Here is a 12,993-nt window from a genome sequence, read left to right on the forward strand (position 1 = left end):
GTGCAGTATCCAAATGTATTAATGATCTATAAAAAGATCAAGTGGCAGGTGCATTTTGAACCACATATCTTGATCTGTCCTGCTGACCCTGATCAGAAGAGTTTCTTGAAATAACCATAGGCAGCTGTTTTTACAGGTTCTTTTTATTGTTTAGTATATTTAAAAACTGCATACAATTGCACCAAATCAGGTAACACATCTATGAGCGGACTAAGCAACAATTATTCTTTTGGCTTTTTTTCTTCTGCCAGTAAATCTAAAGACTTTATAAAATAACTGGTCTATCCTTCCCTAAATTCAGGGGGGTTCTTTCTTCTTATGACAGTAAAAAATACAAGGTAAAACCTGAAAAACACATCAATAAGAACCAAAGCAACAATCATATCTTTATCAAGAAACTTTCATACAAAATGTTTCATTGACTTGATAGAACCACAGCATGTTTATCCTTATTAAATTAATCCAAAACACTTCCTCTCTTACTATAGTATAAATCCAAAATAATGTTACTGAATTCTGTGTTAATGGATATAATTCTGAAAAGCAGACACCTTAAGAACCATAGCTATAACCTGTTAAAACCATTGGGACCCTTTATACTCAAGTCTCTTACTCCATATATTAGAAATAGATATGTCTTTTGCATAAGATTTTAGATAATTTCTAATATGTAAATCATTCCATCATATGGGATATCGCAGTAAGCATTTCCATTATTCCTGTATTTTCTGTTCAATCTTTTCATCTACTATATATGTGTTTAATCTCTTCTTTTTATCTCTGGAATACAGTATTATATAAATGAATTCTTTTCAGTCGTTCAGTCTCATATTAAAAAACCAGACTGAAGCCCACAGAGGCTTGTAGTGTCTCAAAATATGTTCTTCATTTCCTTCTGAAGCTGACAAACACAACTGTCCTATGTCCATCCTCCCAATTCTCTATAGTCTCATTTCTCCTTTTCCCTTTCTCACAGTTATTATTATTTTATGTTATATATATAAATTATATAAATTAGAGTTTTCAAGTTATTTTTTCCCTTAATTATTTTAGAGGCTTACCACCTTGACAGAATAAATCTGTTTGTCTGTTCTTTGCTTGACCTTGTTCTTATATTTTTTATCAGGAAAAGAAAATCACTCTTTTTCACACAATTACATATTCTAATTCTTCCCTATGTCTTGTGCATATTTGAGTTTGGTGATTCTATGTGGTGACTCTGTTTCCTGTATTTATTTGTAAACTCTGATGTGGGGTCAAGATAAATCATCATGCACCTGTATTCTTTTGTCTACATAATAAAAGTGTCTGATAAAGGTTCAGTATTGCTTTAATATTAGTGTTGAACTGTGTTAAACAGAAGCAGCTTTACTGAAAACAGCAGCTGCATGTAATTTTTCATTTGTATTTAATTCAAATTTAAAACCAGTAGTCAGTAAAACAAAGACTGAGGATACTCTAACTGATCATTCACAACAGGGTAAACCATACAGCTTGAGGGATAGTAATGGAGGGACCTTTCTGTTAAAAAAATAAAAGATCTGGGGGTTAGTCTCTTTCTTCTGCATATATGCAAATCTTTTAAGACCCACTGGGAAAAGAACATGCATTAGCAGGATATAATAAATCATTTGCATCTGTTTCTTTAGTAATTCGCTGCTAAAATAGTAGTAAAACATGTAGTTTAATATGAAAAACTATGATTTACTGTCTAGGTTTAACAGTAAATTGCAAATATTCACACTCGTGTTGAGTAGATTATTAAACTACATTCAGTCTAGTAATCTGAATTTGGCCTTATTCTTAACAAAACAACATAAATGAAAATTATTATCTGCTAACTCTACTTCAGAGGTACTATGGTAACATGGGTAATGTGAAAGTAACATTATAATGAAGAAGCCCCTGAGAACTCCATAAAATGAGGAGACAAAGTGATAGAAAACAGAGGGGAAATTTCAATTTTTTTTTTTCCAGAGGGATGAAAAATATTGAGAAAAACATAGAGACAATAATCCCCCTAGGTGGGTGGGGTAGATGACATATATAGGACATTAATATGCAGTAAACATGAAAGCTACAAGTTCCTCCTCTGGAACATCCTTTCTTCCTTGGCAAGTTTTGTGGAACAAGTGAAAGTGTTGAGGTCAGTAGCATCCCAATTCCATGGACTATCAAAAGAGGTAACTATGTATGTTATACAAACTGTAGGGTGTTTCTCTTTTATTGGGGAGGAAGAAAGAGAGGATAGAGGGCAGGACATAGAGTGAACACTGAAGAATACTAGTAATATCCTAGAGTAATTTAGATTGCAAGACATATCTGAAGATGACCTAGTCCAAGCTTTCTAAAAGCACAGTATACTTCAAAGATGGATGAGATTGCTCAGAGTCTTTGTCCAGTACAGTTTTGAACATCTCCAAGCACGGAGATCTCACACTTCCCTGGGAAACCAGTTTTAATTTTTGTCCACCCTTACATGTAATCTAAATTTATGGCAGTGGAATTTAAAATATCTCTAGTGATTATTAAAATAAAATATGCTGAATGAGAGGATTAATTTTATTGTGAATAATCTTATTTTTTTATGTATTAACACAAAAACATGGATAAAACGCAAACAGAGCCTAAAGCACTAGTAAGACAGTTTGTTTGGTGGCTTCCTGTGAATTCCTGATCTTTATTATGTAGTCTAGAGAAACTGGACTTGTGGCCAAAATAGTACATCGGGCAGTCCAGAGGTGGTATCCTGAGCCTGTCTCTTTTGTGTGAATACATCGTGCCCTCACAAACTTGTAGATGGAAAAGAAAAAAATTGAATTTAGCTAACTTAACCACTCTCAAATCCATGTTTAAACTCACAGTATAGATATTCTGATTTTAATTAGATATCTAAAATTACATAAGTACTTAAGTGTTTTGTGAAACTATTATGAGGAAGAAGAGTATGTGGCATCTTCTCATATATGTAATGCTTTCTGAGAATGGATCCACACCCACATTGGAACCATAGCCAGCGCAAAGGACACTTACACACCATATCTTATATGACATATTTCTGTCTGAAGGTGTTTTACTGATTTGAACATAGAAGTTGTAGCGTCTATTTTTTTCTGAGGCTAGGAAAAGGCCTGCATTACATGAATTGTTTTCAACTGTCTCTTTCTGTGTTTCAATGTTTATAGAACATAGAACATTAGCTTCAATTAAAATTGCTTGTGTACATACATGTGCACGTATAAAAAGCATAAAGGGTAACATGAGTTTGCATAGCAATAGGAATGGCACTCTTCATCTAAACATTGAAATGTAACAACAGAATTTAACAGAAAAAAATCCAGAGCACTGTGAAATAGGAAGCAAAGATTCCTTTATTCAACTCTATTTTACATGACATTTTTTACACAGATATATTTAAATTCTTTAAGCTACATCTTAACCAAGAGACTACTACTAAAACCTGATTTTTCATAATAGGATCTTTAATGATTATGACTATTTTACTCTTTACATATACCTCTGATCTCATAGCTCTTGCTATTAAGAAAATTATTTCAGATTATAGTCTATTGTATTTGAGAAGAGGTGATGTGATGTAGAAGTATGCAAATTATGGTAGGAACTTTAAAATAATTGTGACCCATAGACTTGCAAAAAATCAGAAATTGTAATATAAAATCGGCAGTTGCTTGTCATTCGCAAAGATGAAAATGCAAAGTAGACTGTCTCATTTCAGCACTGCTCAATAATAAATCAACAGGCCAGACATGACTCAGAGTCTGCTCATAAATTAGTTGCTTGACATGGAACAAAGAATCACAAGGAAAAGCAAAACAGAAAAGAAAAAAGGGCAGAAGAAGCAAAACTATGTCTCATGTGGCTTTCTGCTCTATTACTTGTAGACAATTACATGAAATATTAAATAGTGCAATTACTGGCAAAAAGAGAGTGTTAAACAAACATGCTGTAATGGACCAAGTTACTGAAATCAATAGTAGATCAGCTATAAATTGATGCAAGATTGTTGTTGATGTAACTTTGTTCCATAAGATACAACACTGGGCCCAGCGATGATTTCCCTATTACACTTACCACTGCCAATTCTACTTAGAAGAGTAAGGTATTCTTTATTCCTATTGGTGGCAATAACAGCAACAAAAAACCCAAGCCAGATTAATCCTAGCTAACATTAAGAATTTACATAGGCCAAAGTTACTTGACATAGAAATCCCACATTACACCTATAGTCAACATGCCCAGGTTTGTCTATTTACCACTGAGAAAATTGGTGTTTGATTTAGAGATCTGAATTAGGGGGTTATATCACACAGGACAAATCCAGGCCTGTCATCCTGAAAGTACAGTTAATGGTGATGTTGGAGTGAGGTTGGCAGTGTGCTGTCCTCTGCCCGCTTCTGTGGGAAATAGACTTAAATCTTTGACTCAGTCAGAATTTTTCTGAGCCATTTTCAGCAGCTTAACATAGTGAGGAAAGGAAACAACCTTCCATCTTCAATGGTAAAATTGTTTCTGAAGCTAAATTTAGCCCTTCCAGTTCAAACACTATTTCAGTGTTTCCATGCAATAGTGACTATAAACACAGAAAACAAAATAACAAGAATTCTGACCCAATTAGTGTCACAGTATATATATTCTTAAAGCTTTGCAGTATTCATTTTTTATTAATATATTAGAAGTGGTGTCATACTTAATATAAGTTGCATGTTATAATTTCAGGTAAACTGAATCATAGTTTAGTGGTTAGATATGAAATCATGTTGTTCAATTAAGCATACAGATCCGAGATCTAGTCTCTTATACATCCAGAACATTTCTACCTAATAAATGCAGTTCTGCCTAAGAAATTCAGTTGATGAAGCGGAGACAAAAATCTGCCATATCAACCTGCATAATTCATCTGCAAACAAAATGAAACAGCAATTAATACTGTGATTTCTGTGATTGTTAGCATTCAGCAGTTGCTAGGTTAGTAGCAAGGTAACACTTCCAGTTAACACCAAAGCCTATCTAGTTGTATGGTACTATATAGCCAAGTATGAGGCTAAATAGGTAAATAGCAAGCTAAATAGCTATTTAAATTTAAGAATCTTAAGAAACTTGACTGAATCTTAAACACATTTGCAGTGTCATACTAGGGAAAACTGTGAAGAGGACTAAGTGAGGATGAGTTCCAGTAGTATAATATTGAAACTGGTAATTGGTATTTTAAATGTGTCAAGCTGAAGGAGTAGGAGAGTTGGGGAGCACTTGGGGTGGCATCAGCTCTACTGTTAAGAAATATACTTGTCCTGCCTTTATGTTTTCACCTTGTGATTAAAAAAATGGTGACAAATAAAGTGTTAAAAATGTAATGAGAGAAAGAAATGAAAGAGAAAAAAGGATTTTTGAAGTGCAGTGGGCTCAATTAAGGATTCAAAAGTATGAGAGCAGCAACACCAATGAAATAATGTAGATTTACTTTAGGAATTATGATATTAAGTGCTTTGTTAACCCTTTGAGCATGTCCAAGATAAACAAAATGCTTTGGATTTAATAGGGAACCTATTAAATTGTAATGTAGCAATTTCTGTCACTTGTGAAGTGTTTCATTCAACATTGCATTTCTCAATCCGGTGTGAGCACAGGGAACTGGTCTGATCAGCACACTGAGTGCAGACTTGTGTCTAGCATTGATGACCAGTCACACTATGCCAATTCAATCTGATGGCAACTTGAGACAAATTTTAAAGCATCTGGGTGGGAAAAAAAAATTGGGTCCACACTACCCCTTAGTACATGTTCAAGGTGTTTTCTTTTCAGTATGGGGTCTATTACACATGCTATACCTATAGAGAGAGGGTGGCATATTCCTGCCTATTTGTTTTGAATACCAACATATTTCTGTAGATCAGTGAAACTCATTCTGTCAGACTGATTCAAAGGTGGTATATTTCAGAAAATCTCTGCAGCTTTCAAGATCCAAAATTTATGGGTAGAAGCAGCATCCTTTTTATTTTTCTACAAGACCCTTAATGTCTCCTGCCAGAAAGGCAAAAGGGCCTGCAGAGATTACAGCTTAAGTTGCCCTTATGACGTGTGAACAGTAACCCACAAAGAGTCCACAGATGTCAACAATGACATGTTGAGTAGGGTTGGAGGAGAGACTGTCTATCAGTCCACTCCCTTAATCCGAACCCTCTAAACATGATCCAGAGGTAGCCAAAATTTCCACTCCCTTGAAGAAATTATTAACCTCTTAGCTGCAATCCTAAACTTATGCCTGTGCCAAATTCCCACTGGAATGAGAATCTAGGGTACAAAAAACACAGACCAGGAGGAGCAGCCTTTATTCCAGAGATTTTACTGTCTACCTGGAATTTGCATTGGAGGATAACACACAGGACAAAAAATCAGTGAAGGGAAGTCTGTGTCATGAATATCTAGTTCCAAGGATCTTCTAAATTGAAATTTGTTTAATGAAACAAATTTTCTTAAAGGACAAATATAGATCAAGAGTCACTCTGGAGAAGATTCTGCTTTTCTCATTTCTCCTATCACAGTCTGGTTTCCTCTAGCTTTTCCTCCAGAATCCAGACTTCAGAATTTGCCCATATTTGTGGTTAACACCTTCTACTTTTCTCCAGGTGCCCCTCCACCATCTATCATATGGATTGTTTTCCTTTATAATCAAAACTTGTATACAATGGACAACATCCAACTGTCCAACCCAGAAAAAGCCAACAAGAAAAAATAGGAAGATGCACTGAAATGATATATTTTGGCAAGATAGTGGTGATAAAAATATAACAGTCCAGCTTGTTGCCAGCGGCAAATACTACTTTTTCTGGGTGGTTGAGTAATTGGCTTTCAGTTGCACCTGAGGGGGTTGTCAGAACTTCTGGTTCTGAGTGCTTAGCATGATGAGTCGATAGGAAGAACAAATGATCAGCCAGTACTATCATAGCTGAATGAAAGAAATACCTAGCTCCTGTGCCCGCAGTTGTTCAGCTGAACAGTATGGATATAATGGAATATTGTTCTGTCTGTATTTGGGCAGCTGGTCAATGTATCCTGCTGTACCCTGGTGATAACACAACTGACACTGGTGAGTCTGCTTGGGTGGATTAGCAAGGACAAGTGTGAGTGCTGGGAAACCAAGCACAAGTCTGGAACTGGCAGCAAATATCTGGAAAATGTTACAGGAAACAACTCAGACAGCTATTCGGGATAGGGGAGCCTTAGATCAAAATTAAAGGTCTTTTATTTTATGTTTGTGTTTTGACCTTGTCCCAGAAGAATTTTCCTGCTGGGGATCAGAATATAAATAAATGGGATGGCATTTGTCAATATAGAATTGATATGAACAAAACTAAATACTGTTTATGCATTTTTTATGTTGTAAAGAAGAAATAGCAAAAACCACTAGTTTAATAAATTATTAATAGTAACTTTTAGTATTAGCTTATCAATTGCAATAAATAGAAAGCAATGCATTAGACCTTTGAAAACTGAACATTTTTTTTTCATTTAACATATTTACTCTAAGATTCCATGTTGCTGTTTTCTACATTAGCATGATAGATCCTAGTACCTTAATCTTCCTAGTCCACTGAAAAAATGTTTAAATACCTGACATAGACTGTTATTCTTATCACTAAAAATTATTTCTGTCATCCAGATGACATCGTTTAATCAAGAGAGCTGACCCAATGGCATTGTTGAAGTTTTCATACCTTCTTTTTCTCTCTTTTTTCATTTTTTCAGTTGTCAGAATAAAAATAAGTTATCAAGCTACAGCTTTAAGATTTATCAAGACTGTCACATTGAATGCTAGGGTTACTCTTTTGTGTATTTCCCTGGTGGATTTCAGACTGGCAGGGATGAGAAGTCACTTTTTTGAAATCATGAGACCTTTGTCTCACCTCCATAACACAATGAAGGTTCATCAAAGTAGCAAAAACAACCTTAGAAGGGGTAGAAAATATAAAAGAAAAAGCAGTAACTCAACAGCTGACAACAGGGTGAAGAAGTTCTTCAGGTCAGATTGAATCCCTTCTTTTTGATGGATAAAGCATGAAAAAATCACCACTCATACTTTTATACTATCTAGGAAAATATGGTGCTCTTTCTTTACAGAAAGCAGCTGGAAACACATGACAGTCTACTTAAAATATTCTTTTTCATCTAAATATTACAAAAATAATGAGAAGCTCATCCAAATGTAATTTTTCTGTTTACAGTATTTCTAATACTGAACTGTAACATTGTTAGAATAATTTATTTCAAGATAAAATTGTTTCCTCAGAAATCAGTGGTGCTCAGTTTAATGATCAGTTAATGAAAGGATAGTTAGGGCAGCTGTCATAGTGGGAGTCTATTATAGGCCACCCAACCAGGACAGAGAGGTGGATGAAATATTCTATAGACACTTAGGACAAATCACACAATCACTTGCCCTTGTTCTTGTGGGAGACTTTAACTTCCCACGCATCTGCTGGAAATACAACACATCAGATCAGGACCAGTCCCAGAGATTCCTCGATTGTGTGGAAGGTAACTTCCTGATGCAGCTGGTGAGTGAGCTGACCAGAGAAGGTGCCCTGCTGGACCTCCTCTTTGTGAACAGAGAAGGACTGGTGGATGATGTGGCGGTTGGAGGCCAACTAGGGCACAGCAATCATGAAATAATAGAGTTCTCTATTCTTAGAGAGGCCAGGAGAGGGGGCAGCAGAACTGACATCGTGGACTTCCAAAGAGCTGACTGACTTGTTTAGGCACCTGCTTGACAGAATCCCTTGGGACATAGGTCTGAAGGGTATAGGGGTCCAGGAAGGCTGGACACTCTTTAAGAAAGAAGTCTTAATGGCTCAGGACCAGGCAGTACCCAGGTGCTGTAAGAGAAGACGGAGGCAGAGAAGGCCACCCTGGCTGAACAGGGAGATTTGGCTGCAACTCACGTAGAAAAGGAGAGTTTACGGCCTTTGGAAGAAGGGGCTAGCCACTCACAATGATTACAAAGATGCTGTGAGGCTATGCAGACCAGAAATCAGGAGGTCTAAAGCCCAGCTAGAAACTAATCTGGCTTCAGCAATCAAAGATAACAAGAAATGTTTCTATAAGTATGTGAGCAGCAAAAGAAAGACCAGAGAGAGCCTCCATCCCCTGCTAGACACAGGAGGAAACATGGTAACAAGAGATCAGGAAAAGGCTGAAGTCCTTAATGCCTTCTTTGCCTCAGTCTTTAATAACAAAACTAGTTGTACTGAGGGAATCCAGTCTCCTCAGCCCGAAGACAGAGACTGGGAGAACGACACCCCACAATCCAGGAGGAGATAGTCAGTGACCTACTGCATCACATAGACACACACAAGTCATGGGACTGAATGAGATACACCCAAGGGTGCTGAAGGAGCTGGCTGGGGTGCTCACCAAACCACTTTCCATCATTTACCAGCAGTCCTGGCTGACCAGGGAGGTCCTGACAGATTGGAAATTGGCCAATGTGACGCCCATATATAAGAAGGGTTGGAAGGATGATCTGGGAAATTACAGGCCTGTCAGCTTGACTTCGGTGCCCGGGAAGCTGATGGAGCAGCTCATCCTGAGTACCATCATACAACATATGCGGGACAGCCAGATGATCAGGCCCAGTCAGCATGGGTTTATGAAAGGCAGGTCCTGCTTGACAAACTTGATCTCCTTCTATGACAGGGTGACCTGATTATTGGATGAGGGAAAGGCTGTGGATGTAGTTTACCTTGACTTCAGTAAGGCCTTTGACACCGTTTCCCACAGCATTCTCCTGGTGAAACTGGCTGCTCGTGGCTTGGATGGGCACACGCTTCACTGCGTAAAAAATTGGCTAGATGGCTGGGCCCAAATAATTGTGGTGAACGGAGTTAAATCTGAGTGGTGTCCCCCAGGGCTCAGTTTTGGGGCCACTCCTGTTTAACATCTTTACTGATGATCTAGACAAGGGGATCGAGCGCACCCTCAGTAAGGTTGCAGCTGACACCAAGTTGGGTGGGAGTGTTGATCTGCTCGAGGGTAGGGAGGCTCTGCAGAGAGATCTGGACAGACTGGAGCGATGGGCTAAGGCCAACTGTATGAGCTTCAATAAGGCCAAATGCCGGGTGCTGCACTTGGGCCACAACAACCCCCAGCAGTGCTACAGGCTTGGGGAGGAGTGGCTGGAGAGCTGCCAGTCAGAGAGGGACCTGCGGGTGTTGATTGTCAGTCGGCTGAACATGAGCCAGCAGTGTGCCCCAGTGGCCAAAAAGGCCAATGGTATCCTGGCTTGCATCAGAAATAGCGTGGCCAGCAGGGACAGGGAAGTGATCTTACCCCTCTACTTGGCACTGGTGAGGTCGCACCTTGATGACTGTGTTCAGTTTTGGGCCCCTCACTACAAAAAGGACATTGAATTACTCGAGCGTGTCCAAAGAAAGGCAACGAAGCCGGTGCAGGGTCTGGAGCACAGGTCTGATGGGGAGCGGCTGAGGGAACTGGGATTGTTTGATCTGGAGAAGAGGAGGCTGAGGGGAGACCTCATTACCCTCTACAGCTACCTGAAAGGAGGTTGCAGAGAGCTGGGACTGAGTCTCTTTAACCAAGTAACAAGCAATAGGACAAGAAGTAATGGCCTCAAGTTGCACCAGGGATGGTTTAGACTGGATATTAGGAAGCATTTCTTTACAGAACAGGTTGTTAGGCATTGGAATGGGCTGCCCAGGGAGGTGGTGGAGTCCCCATCCCTGGAGGTGTTTGAGAGTCGGGTCGACATAGCGCTGAGGGATATGGTGTAGTTGGGATCTGTCAGTGCTCGGTTAATGGTTGGACTAGATGATCTTCAAGGTCTTTTCCAACCTAGATGATTCTGTGGTTCTGTGATTCTGTGAATCAGATACAGACTTGAAAATGTGTGTGCACTAATAAGATTTCACAGGTGTGGATGCTTGTGTAGATACTACCTAACGATACTGGGTACAGGTTCGGTTGGCTTGACTGCCATGTAAGTCTATGTTCCTGTGATCCAGGGTTCTCTACAGACCATGAGGTAATGTTAATCTCAGTGATATATTTGGCCATTAATATCTGTCTTCGGGACCTACATACTGTGAGCAACATCAAATGAAGGCATTTAAAAGGATGAGCATTGGTATTTCTTATACTGATGGACCAAAGTCTGACTTTTTTCTGTATGTTCTTAATTCACATTGAAACATATTGATAGGGGTTCTCTCTGATGTGTTCTCCTACCTCAAGCATTCATTGGCAAGTGATTTGTACAATGTAACTCAGACGTCCTGTATCAAGAGTCTTTGTCAAACCTTTTGGACTCTATGCGATCTTCTTTTGGGTTATGTTAGGACATAGAGCTTGTAGTATTTCCTTCCTTTCTTCTTTATGTGACTGGCTTTGACATCCAAAAAGAAGGAAATGTTCTGTCAAAATTGTATTTAATACTTTAACAGTAGTGATTCAAACACATGGATTTTGATCTTTGTTAGAGATCTTGTTTACTTTTAAGGCTCTCTGTGACGTTTGACTTAACAATACTTATGTGTTCCACAGTCAGATAAAGCTCCATTGCATGACATTTGGCTGGTTATGCTACAGTTCAGGATGTTAATCAGAATGTGCTTAATGTACATTAATTCAGATCATAAGGGGCACCAGACATATCGTCTTCTGCATTCTAAAGTCTATGATTAGCTAAGCAGTTAAAAGTTCTGTGCTGCCAATATTGCCATGTTCTTACACCAGTGACTTTTTAGGTCAATATATGTGTGCTGGCAATATCTAGAAAGGATAATGAACTTCATGAACTTCAAAAGGGATCTTTCTATCATGTTTCTCTTTGACTTCTAGCTATTTCACTGTATGTCACCCTCCATAGCAAATTAACAATAACGACTAGACTATTATGTCAATTTTGAGATACTTGTTAAAGTCCCATGGTGGCATCATTTGACATTTCTTTCAGGGTTGCACTAAAATAATATTATTTTTTGTATTCCTTTAGTTGAACATTGGCAATTAGAAAATGGGGAACACATAGCAAGTCAGAGAGGAATATCCCATGAATATCATAATCCCACTGGAAAATTAAATGAAAAATGAGTTGTGCATTTTCTCCAACACTGCTCTGATTTCAGAGAAAGGAATTATAAATCTCAAGAGGGGAAGAAAAATTGTGGGAGTAATTATTCATCACCTTACAGAATTCACAGAGGAAAGGCAGTACATACAGATTTCAATCATAGAATCATAGAATGGTTTGGGTTGGCAGGGACCTTAAAGATCATCTAGTTCCAAGCCTCCTGTCACAGGTAGGGACACCTTTGACTACAGCAGGCTGCTCAAAGCCCCCACCAACTTCTAACACTTCCAGGGAGGGGGCACCCACAACTTCTCTGGGCAACCTGTTCCAGTGCCTCTCCACCCTCCCAGTAAAGAATTTCTTCCTAATATCTAATCTAAATCTACCCTCTTTCAGTTTAAATCCATTAGCCCTTATCCTATCACTACACTCCCTGATAAAAAGTCCTTCCCCATCCTTCCTGTAGGCCCCCTTTAAGTACTGGAAGGCCACTGTAAGGTCTCCCTAGTGCCTTCTCTTCTCTAGGCTGAACAACCCCAACTCTCTCAGCCTGTCCTCACAAGGGAGGTGCTTCTGCCCCCTGATCATCTTCATGGCCCTTATTCCAACAGGTCCAGGTCCTTCTTGCGCTGAGGGCCCCAGAACTGAACACAGTACTGCAGGTGGGGTCTCATGAGAGTGGAGTAGAAGGGGAGAATCATCTCCCTCAACCTGCTGGCCACACTTCTCTTGCAGCCCAAGATGCAGTTGGTTTTCTGGATTGTGAGTGCTTCGTCCCAGGTCATGTTGAACTTCTCGTCAACCCACACCCCCAAGTCCTTCTCCGCAGGGCTGCTCTCAATTCACTCATCACCCAGCCTGTATTTGTGCACGGGATTGGACTGAGCCAT

The sequence above is a fragment of the Strix uralensis genome, chromosome 5 (genome assembly GCF_047716275.1).
Source record: "Strix uralensis isolate ZFMK-TIS-50842 chromosome 5, bStrUra1, whole genome shotgun sequence".
NCBI classification, from domain to species: domain Eukaryota; kingdom Metazoa; phylum Chordata; class Aves; order Strigiformes; family Strigidae; genus Strix; species Strix uralensis.